Genomic DNA, 14,277 nt, shown 5'->3' on the forward strand with positions numbered 1-14,277 from the left:
TTCGATCTCTTACCCAGGAAGATACCACGTGCCAGAGAAATTTAGCTGGATTTTTCCACAGCTAAACAAGGCTCACCTGTGACCTGAACACTACACGTCTAGCACTTAGTGAACAGCTTTGAAAAAGTGTCCAGACAAAAAGTATCACACAATTATACACAGCAGCTCTACTTCTAACAGCTAAAAAGTTTCAAATATCAGGATGTCTTTGGTAGATGATTGTGTAAGCAAATTGGGATACATCCAAAGTGAAGAGGAGCAAATGCTACCCCAAAATATACCTCTTCAGCATGAGAATTAGTTGGACTTAATTAACTTTCTTTTTTTTAAGAGGACACATGCTCATCTTTGAAACCCAAGTTCAAGACGGCTCTTCTGTGAGTCACATTTGCAAGACAAATCTCATTTTAAAGGAATCCTTGGTATATACCAGATAGAAGGATGACAGTCTTGTGAAACTTTTTTTTTATCAATAGGGAAAGCTAAGATGTAAATCTGTACAACAACCATACCCTGCCTTTCCTTTGTTTTTTTTTTTTTTTTAATATTGATTTTTTTTTTTTTTTTTGTATTTGGCTGCACCAGATCGACCTTCGTTGAGGCAGGCCAGATGTTCAGCTAAAGCATGCCAACTCTTTGTTGTGGCATAGGAGATCTAGTTCTCGGATCAGGGATTGAACTTGGGCCTCCTTCTTTGGGAGTGTCCAGTCTTAGCTACTGAACCACCAGGAAGCCCCTGATTTGGTTTTAGATGAAGATGGTATCTAAGGTGATATCTTGGGCCATTTAAGTCACTGACTCAGTTTCTTGAGTTTCTTCAAAGCACGCACAAGGTACATATTATTAAACCGGTTTGCAAAACAAGGAAAGGTAGTTCATACTACAACACTGTATGCTTACAAATATCTAAATGGTAAATGGCATGTTATTTATTTTTAATTACTATGCAGAAAAAAAAGAATGCAGGATTCACACATTTTACAACATGAATAAACATTAAAACCATCTTTAGTGAAAAATATCCATAGAGAAAAGGCCACGCAGATCCCATAGTCACTGTCTGCTTTAAATCCATCAAGTTTGTCCAAATCACTGAAAATCTCAGTAACATTCTTAAAAAAAAAAAAAAAAGATGGGAAGAAAAGTTATATTCATACAATTGAACAACTGCTGAAAGGGAAATGGGGCTGTGGATTACATTATACTGTAGAAACCATATGATGTCCTGATTTTGGAGATTATGTGCAGGTTCTGCAGGAGAATGCACCCATTTTGGATAAAACACATAGACTGTTTTAGATGATGTGGCAAATGTGAGCACTTTCCCCCTTTGCTAGGAGTTTTCTGTACATTTTACCTGGAAAGGAAATTACGTTTCAAAACAAACAAGTCAATACCATAAAAGAAAATCAGATTAGACAGGCATGAAAATTTTCTATAGAGTTCAGACTTACCCAGACGAAGTTCAAGGGAAGCTGTGATGCTCCACTGCCCTTGAAGGAGTCCACATGGAATGAAGAAGTACTGTGGGAAGTCTGTTAGTAACCACCATGCCTTGGGTCTGTGGGAGAAACAGATTTTATAAATAAAATTTTCCCCATAACTTCACAAAAAGTTGTTAGACTACATTCAGTAAAATTTAAAAATTTCCGATCAATTGACAATCATATAAAATACTACAACTTAGAATCGCAATCAATATACAAAATTCACTTGCGTTTGTATACACTAACACCAATCAGAAACAAAAATTAAGAAAATCCCACTTATAATTGCATCCAAAAGAATAAAACATCTGGCAACAAACTTAATCAAGGACATAAAAGACCAGTAGTCAGAAAACTAGAAAGCACTGATAAAGAAACCAAAGAAAACACAAACAAACAGAAAACTATTCCACGCTCACGCACAGGAACAATGAGGAATTAAAATGTCCATTCCAACAAAAGTCATCAACAAATACACTGACTGCAATCACAAAATAATATTCAATGGCATGTTTCACAGAAATAGAAATATTCCCAATATTAGACTGCTAATATTGAACGGACCTTAAACGGCCAAAAAGACTCTGAGAAAGAAGAACACAGCTGGAGGCATCTTCCTCTCCCACTTCAAGCTACATCACGGCCCTGTAGTAACCACCACAGTGAGGAACTGGCAGGAACACAGACACATGGACTCCAGGAAAGAAGAGAGAGGCCAGGAATGAACCCATATGGACGTGGTCAGTTCATGAAAATCAAACCAGGAACGAGCCAAGAGGAAAGGACAGTCTTCTGAAGAAACAGGGACAGGAAAACTGGCCACCTACTCGGAAGAACATCCATGAAGGTCATCCTCTAGGCCATCAAACAGAAATCAAACTGAAAACCCGCCATTTGCACATGGAATTCTCCCCACGCCCCCCCCCCCCTCACCTCCGAGTGCTCTGAGATGGACCTCCGGTCAGCGCTCAGCTGGACACAGGAAACGTCTACTTCATCCTCATTTTCTCCTGTTGCAGCGCCTCCCTGCTGGCGGGCACAAAGGCAACCCTGCTCCTCTCAGCCGGGACGCAGCCCCGTGACCCCAGAGCCCGAGCCCTGAGGGCCCTGAGGAGACAAAGCTCCCGCCAGGGAAGAGTGGGCAGCCCCATGCTCGCAGACCTCAGAGGGCTCACCCAGAAGCAGCTCTGCTGTGAGCACTCAGACTGGAAGCCCAAACTGAAATGGAGCACAATGGCTCCATGACCCTCCTCAAAACATGGCTAGGGAACAGTCAGAGCCTGGATGGAATGCAGCCATAAAAAGGAACACATTTGAGTCCGTTCTAAAGAAGGGGATGAACCGAGAGCATATTAAACAGGCAAGTCAGTCAGAAAAAGAAAAACATAGAATCGAGAAGGATGGGTCTGACGAATCTGTTCACATAGCAGCACTGGAGATGCAGACATAGAGGACAGACTCACGGACCAGGGTGGGGAACAAGAGAGAGAGGGTGACATGAATGGAGAGAGCAGCATGGATGCATGTACACCAACATTTGTAAATAGACAACCAGTGGGAATTTGCTGTTAGGACTCAGGGAACTCAAACTCGGGCTCTGTAATAACCTAGAGAGTTGGGGATGGATGGGATGTGGGAGGGAGATTCCAGGGTGAGGCAACACATCTATGGTTCGTTTGTGTGGATGTATGACAAATCAAACTGATATTGTAAATCAATCAACTATAAATAAATAACTGTTTATAAAAAAAATGAAGTGAACAGAAGCACAAACTTTACAACTAACACCAGAATTCCATTTAAAAAACTATACAATTTGAGAAAACAACAAAAGATCTACATGACCTTTGGTCTGGTGATGAGTTCTAACACACAACAAAAAAGCCAACTTACCAAATTAGGAATATACATTATTTCAAACACTGACATTTACAGTTTTATACATTTACTCTGTGAAGGACCTTATTCCAGAGAACCAAAAGACACTCTGTTAAATAAACCAGTGACCACCCATCCTTGCCAGGCAACAGAGAAGAGAAAACACTTGCAGGAGTCATCTTACAACAGGAGGTCCTGGTAAGGAACAAGGAACTAACAAGCTCCCACCAACCAGGATTCTGGAGAGGTCAACAAGAGGTCAACAAAAGATGGGAGACTGCAGTCCAGAGGTCCTAGCAACTTCCATCTAGCAACAAAGACCCAGCATAGTCAAAACTAATTCAATGTTAAAAAAAATAAATAAAAGGACAGAAGTTCTTTGAACACATGACTGAGATTAGGGGTGAGGCAGTACATATATGAACCAGGATAATCTTAAAGTATGAGAAAGTAAAGAAAGTAAAGACAACTATCAAGCTGTCCAAAGTGATAAAAATGAATGATTACACAGTTTTATCTGTATACACTAGCAGATAATAATCTGAAAAGGAATTTAAAAAATTCCCTTTCAATAATGTCAACATGAATAAAATACTTTGCCATGGATGTAACGAGGATGACAAGACTGGCACACTGGAAATTATACACCATGGCTGAAAAATATCCTGAATACATGGACAGATATTCCATAGCGATGGAAATATTTAAGATGGCAATACCATGGAATGCATCTTCAATCTGAAATGAAGATTCCATATGACTTGATCGCTCAGAGCTTTTGTGTCATCAAGTGTTATTAAAGTATAAAAGAGATAGAGAAAGCTGCTGACATAGACTTGCGTGGGGGCGGGTGCCTAAGACTACCACCTGCTGGTCTTTAGCCAGAAATTATACAGCCAGTAGCAGTCTGCTAAGGAAAGAAAGGCAGTGTCTCAGAGAATGGCACCAGGCCCCTCAGCCACGACATGCCTTGAGAGAACATTGGCTGCAGGTGAGTCATCCCAGGCCAAAAAATGATTGACATGAATCTTGAAGAAAGGCAGATTTCCAGGCAAATATATCATTTCCTTAACATAGATTAGGAGAACAAGGTAAGAGGAAAACATACTGTTTTGTTCAAGTCGCTTTCTGAGCCTTTTGGGGGAACCGACCTGAAGCCAGTCTAGCGGAAATACGTAGGATATTAACATAGCTTAAGACAAACATTTCCTTGGGAAAAAATGCATTGCTTAGCTCAAGGTTTGTCTGGGAAATTCTTACACATCAGGAGATGGCTCCAAGCTGGATTTCCACAAACAAGAACATGCATGCAAAGGACAAGCCTGCACAGCTCTGTGCCCATCTGCCCCCCCCCCCCCGAGCCAGCAGCATTTACAAGTGACCTCCAAACTACAGGGGCACCTCCAGGTTTCCTCTTTCCCTCATTTTTAATTGTGAGCTAACATTGGGTGGGGTGGAAGCTCATCACTCTAGGAAGAATGTGGCTCAATTAAACCATTTGACTTTCATTTACTTCATGTACATAGAGTTCCATAATCCTTTGTTAAGGAAATCAGTAAGTTATACTTCCTTACACTTTCACCATCTCTTGATTTACACGAATGCCAATTCCTAGTCCAGCACTTATTTATACAATGAGTGCTACAGGTAGTAATAGTGCATAAATGATGATGAGCAATGACAGGAAGTTTATTTCTTCTCTGTTTGACTTCTCTATTTTTGTACAACCAAGCAGTGAAATATACTTACGGATGTGAATATTTTAGTGGCGTGTAGAAATACACAGTGTTGGCACAATACTTATCATGGTATTGTGTCTCTTTCATATATTCCTTTGGAGATTCTGTTCCATTATACATTATCATAAGATACTCAATACAGTTTCCGAAACTATAGAGTAGATCCTTGTGGTTTCTTTCATACATAGTACTATGTAGTTGTTAATAATTCAAACAAAAACTGGTACACAAATATTCATAGCGACCTTATTCACAATAGCCCAAAGGTAGAACCCATTCAAGTGTCCATCGGTGGGTGAATGAATGTGCAACACAGGGTATATTCAAAAGCTTGAACAGTATTCTACCATACAAAAAGATAAACTGAAATGGTTCTGCCACTGTGCAAGACACTACAGAAATTACTCCAAAACTAACACATGGGACAAACAGATATTTCGATTCTAATTCATGCTATGTACCCAAAAGGTTTGGAAAAGGGGGCTGAAAAAAATGCATATTTCTGCACGCATACTCACAACAGCATGATTCACACTGGCCAACAAACAGAGGCAATCTAAATGTCCATGGACAGCCAATTCCATAAACAAACTGTGGTAGACACACAATGGAATCTGATTTGGCCCTTCAAAGTCGGTAATTCTGACAATGCTACAATGAGGACGAACCTTATGGTCATTATATTAAGTGAAATAAACCAGACCAAAAACGGAGAAACGTTCTGTGATTCCACTAGTATGAGATATCCAAACAAATCAAATCCAAAGCCAGAAAAATAGAAAGTAATTCCCAGGGATCGAAGACAGTTCATGTTTCACAGAACCCGCCCAGTTTCCCTTGGGGAAACTGACTTCTCATGACATCTCCAAAACCAATTATACAAATAATTGGAAGCCATATCCAGTCAAATGAGTGTAGTCAAAATTTTACAATGTATACCAACCTCACTCAAACTTCTCAACAGACAAAAGGCAAAATTGTATCTATGGTACCTCAGCTTTGCTTAAAACTGTATCTACGGTACCTTAGCTCTGCTTATGAATTTTAACAACAACAACGACAACAAAAACACACACTAAAGTCTATCCAAAAAAGGACATAAAAATTATAACATGAACTTTAAAAAATTATAAATTTAAACTGTGAAAAACCTTATTCACAAAACTTAAACGCAAGCCACAGAAAAATATATTGACAAAATACATATACGATAAAGGATCGTACTCCGAATATACCAAAACATCTGGAACAAACAACCTCATTAAAAGTGTATAAATCTGAACTCCTGGCCAAAGAAAAGATACAGATAGTAAATCAGCATATCAAAAATACTCAAAATCATATATCATTAGGAAATTAGAAACTAAAACATCAGTGAAGTAGCACTGCACACCTAATAGATCCAGTAAGCTCAAAAAAGGGGGAGGGGGTGCAGGGTTTCTCTGGTGGCTCAGTGGTAAAGAATCTGCGTGACGATGCAAGACACTCAAGTTCGATCCCTTACCCAGGAAGATCCCACATGCCAGAGAAATTTAGCTGGAGTTTTCTACAGCTAAACAAGGCTCACCTGTGACCTGAACACTACACGCCTAGCACTTACTAAACAGCTTTGAAAAAGTGTCCAGACAAAAAGTATCACACAATTCTACACAGCTCTACTTCTAACAGCTAAAACTTTCAAATATCAGGATGTCTTCGGGCGATGACTGTGTAAGCAATTTGGGATAAATCCACAGTGAAGGGGAGCAAATGCTACCCCAAAATATACCTCTTCAGCATGAGAATTAGTTGGACCTAATTAACTTTCTTTTTTTTTTTTTAAGAGGACAAATGCTCATCTCTGAAACCCAAGTTCAAGACGGCTCTTCTGTGAGTCACATTTACAAGAGAAGTCTCATTTCAAAGGAATCCTCGGTATATACCAGATAGAAGGATGAGAGTCTTGTGAAACTCTTTTTTTTTTTTTTTTTTATCAAGAGGGAACCCTAAGATGTAAATCTGTACAACGACCATATCCTTCCTTTCCTTTCATTTACATATATATATATATATATACACTACAACTTACAATCCCAATCAATATGTAAAAATCACTTGCGTTTCTATACACTAATAACAAACAGAAACAAACATTAAGAAAATCCCACTTATAATTGCACCCAAAAGAATAAAACATCTAGCAACAGACTTAATCAAGGACATAAAAGACCAGTAGTCAGAAAACCAGAAAGCACTGAAAAAGAAACCAAAGAAAACACAAATAAACAGAAAACGACACCACGCTAAAACACTGGAACAATGAGGAATTCAAATGTCCACTCCAAGCAAAGCCATCAACAAATACACTGACTGCAATCACAAAATGATATGCAATGGCCTTTTTCACAGAAAAGAAATACTCCTACTAGTAGACTGCTAATATTGAACACGACCTTAAAGGGCCAAGAAGACTCTGAGAGAGAAGAACACAGCTGGAGGCATCTTCCTCTCTGACTTCAAACTACATCATGGCCCTGTAGTAACCACCACAGTGAGGAACTGGCAGGAACACAGACACATGGACTCCAGGAAAGAAGAGAGAGCCCAGGAATGAACCCACATGGAACATGGTTAGTTCATGAAAATCAAACCAGGAATGAGCCAAGAGGAAAGGACAGTCTTCTGAAGAAACAGGGACAGGAAAACTGGCCACCTACTCGGAAGAACATCCGTGAAGGTCATCCTCTAGGCCATCGAACAGAAATCGAACTGAAAACCCGCCATTTGCACATGGAGCTCTCCTCACCGCCCCCTACCCCCCGAGTGCTCTGAGATGGACCTCTGGTCAGCGTTCAGCTGGACACAGGAAACGTCTACTTCGTTCTCATTTTCCCCTCTTGCAGCGCCTCCCTGCTGGCGGGCATTGAGGCAACCCCGCTCCTCTCAGCCAGGACGCAGCCCCGTGACCCCAGAGCCCGAGCCCTGAGGGCCCTGAGGAGACAAAGGTCCCGCCAGGGAAGAGTGGGCAGCCCCGCGCTCACAGACCTCAGAGGGCTCACCCACAAGCAGCTCTGACTGGAAGCCCAAACTGAAATGGAGCACAATGGCTCCATGACCCTCCTCAAAACATGGCTAAGGAACAGTCAGAGCCTGGATGGAATGCAGCCATAAAAAGGAACACGTTTGAGTCCGTTCTAAGGAAGGGGATGAACCGAGAGCGTATTAAACAGGCAAGTCAGTCAGAAAGAGAAAAACATGGAATCGAGAAGGATGGGTATGACGAATCTGTTCACATAGCAGCACCGGAGATGCAGACATAGAGAACAGACTTACGGACCAGGGTGGGGAACAAGAGGGGGAGGGTGACATGAATGGAGAGAGCAGCATGGATGCATGTACACCAACATTTGTAAATAGACAGCCAGTGAGAATTTGCTGTTATGACTCAGGGAACTCAAACTGGGGCTCTGTAATAACCTAGAGAGGTGGGGATGGATGGGATGTTTGAGGGAGATTCCAGAGTGAGGGGACACACATACACCTATGGTTCGTTAGTGTGGATGTATGACAAATCAAACCAATATTGTAAAGCAGTGATCAATCAACTAGAAATAAATAACTGTTTAATAAACAAAACAAAAAAAGGTGCAATGAACAGAAGCACAAACTTTGCAACTAACACCGGAATTCCTTTTTAAAAACTATACAATTTGAGAAAACAACAAAAGATCTACATGACCTTTGGTCTGGTGATGAGTTCTAACACACAACAAAAAAGCCAACTTACCAAATTAGGAATATGCATTATTTCAAACATTGCCCTTTACAATTTTATACATTTACTCTGTGAAGGACCTTATTCCAGAGAACCAAAAGATACTCTGTTAAATGAACCAGTGACCACCCACCCTTGCCAGGCAACAGAGAAAAGAAAACACTTGCAGGAGTCATCTTACAACAGGAGGTCCTGGTAAGGAGTAAGGAACTAACAAGCTCCCACCAATCAGGATTCTGGAGAGGTCAACGAGAGATGGGAGACTACAGTACAGAGGTCCTAGCAACTTCCCAGGATCTTCCTCGCTGGAATCCATCTCGGCTGAGTGATGCATGTGCCCCCAGGAAGCATCCCAACTCAGAATGACTGGCAAGAGACAAACCAGAAACTAACCCAATGACCGTAAACCCTGAGACGGTGAGCCACGTGGCAGAACAGTTTTCTCTGTTTCCCTCGCCCTCCTGCCCTCTGCCCCAGCAGCCCTTCCCAATGAAGTCTGTCGCTTGCACGGCACTCCTTTCCTCTCCTCTCCTCGGACAATTCATTTCCAAGTGTCAGACACGAATCCACTCTCAAGCCCTGGAAGGGATCCCCCTTCCTTCATCAAGGACCACAATCCAGGAGAAAATTATCTTCCAAATGCTACCTTGTAGAGAAGGCAATGGTACCCCCTCCAGTATTCTGGCCTCAGAAATCCCAGGGACAGAGGAGCTTGGTGGGCTACAGTCCAACAGTAGGGCATTTCTGAGGGGAGGAAACAGCCCAGGGAAGCTGAGGAGCCCGCCAAAGACCCCAGAGCTATGGATGGCACAGCCAGAACTGTGGCTGAGGACCCCCAGTGGCCAAGCCTCTCGAACCTGGCCTCTCTCCCCAGGTACATGTGTGGAAAACTAGAAACAAAAAGATGCTTGAGGGCTTCCCTGGTGGCTCCGTCATAAAGAATCCGCCTGCCAGTGCCAGAAATGCAGCTGTGATCCTCGCTATGGGAAGATCCCACATGCTGTGGAGCCCCTGTGCCACAACTGCTGCAATGAGAAGCCAGAGCAGGGCCACTAGAGGGCAGCCTCGGCTCACCTGAGCCAGGGTAATCTTAAAGTATGAGAAAGTAAAGAAAATAAAGACAACTATCAAGCTGTCCAAACTGATAAACATGAATGATTACACAATTTTATCTGTATACACTAGCAGATAATAATCTGAAAAGGAATTTAAAAAAATTTCCTTTCAATAATGTCAACATGAATAAAATACTTTGCATGGATGTAACGAGGATGACAAGACTGGCACACTGGAAATTATACACCATGGCTGAAAAATATCCTGAATACATGGACAGATATTCCATAGCGATGGAAAGACTTAAGATGGCAATACCATGGAATCCATCTTCAATCTGAAATGAAGATTCGATATGACTTAATCACTCAGAGCTTTTGTGTCATCAAGTGTTACTAAGTATAACAGAGATAGAGAAAGCTGCTGACATAGTCTTCAGATGGGGGTGGGGTGGGCAGTAAGACTACCCCCTGCTGGTCTTAAGCCAGATGTTATACAGCCACTAGCAGTCTGCTAAGGAAATAAAGGCAGTGTCTCAGAGAATGGCCCCAGGCCCTTCACCCACAACATGCATTGAGATAACATTGGCAGCAGGTGAGTCATTCTGGGCCGAAAAATGATTGACATGAATCTTGAAGAAAGGCAGTATTCCAGGCAAATATATTGTTTCCTTAACATAGATTAGGAGAACAAGGTAGGAGTAAAACATACTGTTTTGTTCAAGTCACTTCTGAGCCTTCTGGGGGAACCGACCTGAAGCCAGAGTCTAGTGGAAATACATAGGATATTAACATCGCTTAAGACAAACATTTCCTTAGAAAAAAATGCATTGCTTAGCTCAAGGTTAGTCTGGGAAATTCTTACATATCAGGAGATGGCTCCGAGCTGGATTTACACAAACAAGAACATCCATGCAAAGGACAAGCCTGCACAGCTCTGTGCCCATCTGCTCCCCCCCGCCTCGCCCCCGGCCAGCAGCATTTACAAGTGACCTCCAAACTACAGGGGCACCTCCAGGTTTCCTGTTTCCCTCATTTTTCAGACTCTTTTCTTAAAAAAAAGAAAAACAAAAAACAAAGAAACAAACAAACAAAAAAAAACCCATGCACATTTCTTCATAGAATGCCACAGTGTAAGGAAAAGAGCCTTCAACTGTTAGACCTCAATTTGCAATTTGTTGGTCGGAGCTTGTTAGTTCCTTGTTCCTTACCAGGACCTCCTGTTTTAAGATGACTCCTGCAGGTGTTTTCTCTTCTCTGTTGCCTGGCAAGGGTGGGCAGTCATTGGTTCATTTAACAGTGTCTTTTGGTTCTCTCAAATAAGGTCCTTTACACAGTAAATGGATAAATTTGTAAAAGTCAATGTTTGAAATAATGTATATTCCTAATTTGGTAAGTTGGCTTTTTTGTGTGTGTTAGAACTCATCAGCGGACCAAAGGTCATGTAGATGTTTTGTTGTTTTCTCAAATTGTACAGTTTTTTAAATTGAATTCCACGGTTAGTTGCAAAGTTTGTGCTTCTGTTCATTGCATCTTTTTTTTCTTTAAGAGTTATTTATTTCTAGTTGATTGATCACTGCTTTACAATATCAGTTTGATTTGTCATATATCCACACGAACGAACCATGGTGTACATGTGTCTCCACACTCTAGAATCTCCCTCCCACATCCCATCCATTCCCACCTCTCTAGGTTATTACAGGGCCTCAGTTTGAGTTCCCTGAGTCATAACAGCAAATTCCCACTGGTTGTCTATTTACAAATGTTGGTGTACATGCATCCATGCTGCTCTCTCCATTCATGTCACCCTCTCCCTCTTGTTCCCCACCCTGGTCCGTAAGTCTGTCCTCTATGTCTGCATCTCCGGTGCTGCTATGTGAACAGATTCGTCAGACCCATCCTTCTCGATTCCATGTTTTTCTCTTTCTGACTGACTTGCCTGTTTAATACGCTCTCGGTTCATCCCCTTCCTTAGAACGGACCCAAATATGTTCCTTTTTATGGCTGCATTCCATCCAGGCTCTGACTGTTCCTTAGCCGTGTTTTGAGGAGGGTCATGGAGCCATTGTGCTCCATTTCAGTTTGGGCTTCCAGTCAGAGCTGCTTGTGGGTGAGCCCTCTGAGGTCTGTGAGTGCAGGGCTGCCCGCTCTTCCCTGGCGGGACCTTTGTCTCCTCAGGGCCCTCAGGGCTCGGGCTCTGGGGTCACGGGGCTGCGTCCCGGCTGAGAGGAGCAGGGTTGCCTCAATGCCCGCCAGCAGAGAGGCGCTGCAAGAGGGGAAAATGAGGACGAAGTAGACATTTCCTGTGTCCAGCTGAGCGCTGATCAGAAGTCCATCTCAGAGCACTCGGGGGGTGGGGGGTGGTGAGGAGAGCTCCATGTGCAAATGGAGGGTTTTCAGTTCGATTTCTGTTCGATGGCCTAGAGGATGACCTTCACGGATGTTCTTCTGAGTAGGTGGCCAGTTTTCCTGCCCCTGTTTCTTCAGAAGATTGTCCTTTCCTCTTGGCTCGTTCCTGGTTTGATTTTCATGAACTGACCACGTTCCATGTGAGCTCTTTCCTGGGCTCTCTCTTCTTTCCTGGAGTGCATGTGTCTGTGTTCCTGCCAGTTCCTCACTGTGGTGGTTACTACAGGGCCATGATGTAGTTTGAAGTCAGAGAGGAAGATGCCTCCAGCTGTGTTCTTCTTTCTGAGTCTTCTTGGCCCTTTAAGGTCCTGTTCAATATTAGCAGTCTACTAGTAGGAGTATTTCTTTTCTGTGAAAAAGGCCATTGCATATCATTTTGTGATTGTAGTCAGTGGGACTTATCAACCCCTGCCCAACTACAAATTCCATCTTGCTCTCCTCCTTTTCTACCTCGGCTCAAACTATACCTTCCTGTAATATCCAGCATATAATATAACTTGGGGAGATTCATCCCTCTTTCTGAGAGCACTTCCTATGAAGTTTCACATGCCAAATGAACTCAGGTTGTTTAATGTCTCTCTTTGAGAGATCTCAGGGCCCTCTGAAGCATTCCAAAGTTAGCTAGAAGTCAATCATTAGACAGGCTTGTGCATAGATATACAAAGCGTTTAGAACAGTCAGGTAGGATCACATAAGTCACCGTGAAACAATACTTCTCCACTTAGCCAAAGCTAACAAAATATTTCAAAGGTCATCTTAGAACAGATCACTTAAGAGATAAACAAAATTAAAATCTATTAGCAACGGCAGTTCAACATCTCAAGGAAACTTGTGTTAGGCAGACAACAATTTTCTGGGGGTCCACTTTCCATACAATCTCCTTATCCCATTCTGTACCCATTCCTTTGCTTCTCCCATCCTGAAACTGCCACCTGTAGGACAGAACTACTTCGGTTTCCTTCATAAAATGCGATTTCATTCCACATACCTTCTTTTAATAACAAGTCAGACATTTCCCTTAAGTAACCCAGAACTGACTTTTATATTGGCATTATATAGATTGGCGAACATACATATCAGTGATAATATCCACCCCCCCCCCGGCCCCAAGAACAAAAGAAAAAACACAAAAAAATTGCTTTTACACTGAACATGTCAGGATCGTGCCAGACACTATTCATGGATAGTCAAAAATCTCTTTTGTTTCTGTGTCCTTTCAAGTTGTGAATGTTTCAGAACTTTAATTTATTTGGAAATGACCTAGCTATTCAATACACTGTTGTCACTTAGTTTAGCACAAGGATAGAAACTCAGGTACCCAAAAAACCTGGAGAAACGATTGTAAGTTCAGTTCAGTTCAGTTGCTCAGTCGTGTCTGACTCTTTGGGACCCCGTGGACTGCAGGACGCCAGGCTTCCGTGTCCATCACCAACTCTAGGGTCTTACTCAAACTCATGTCCCTTGAGCAGTGATGCCATCCAACCATCTTATCCTCTGTCATCCCCTTCTCTTCTGCCTTTAATCAAGACAATTATAGACAGATATTTTAGAGTATAATTATTGTGAATGGTTTCTCTAAAAGCTCATATCACAGTTACATTTTTTAGCCTTGTTGTTTAGAGACACTTTCTTGTTGACAAGCTTGTGACAGATATAACAGTATAGCAATTTTTAAAGTAGAATAAACCTAAGCACTATGAACATTTTGTGCTTAATGTTGATGACTCTTCAGTTCAGTTCAGTTCATTTCCATCGCTCAGTCGTGTCCGACTCTGCGAACCCATGAATCGCAGCACGCCAGGCGTCCCTGTCCATCACCAACTCCCGGAGTTCACTCAGACTCACGTCCATCGAGTCAGTGATGCCATCCAGCCATCTCATCCTCTGTTGTCCCCTTGTCCTCCTGCCCCCAATCCCTCCCAGCATCAGAGTCTTTTCCAATGAGTTAACTCTTC

This window comes from Bos indicus, chromosome 28, assembly GCF_029378745.1.
Source record: "Bos indicus isolate NIAB-ARS_2022 breed Sahiwal x Tharparkar chromosome 28, NIAB-ARS_B.indTharparkar_mat_pri_1.0, whole genome shotgun sequence".
Lineage (NCBI taxonomy): Eukaryota > Metazoa > Chordata > Mammalia > Artiodactyla > Bovidae > Bos > Bos indicus.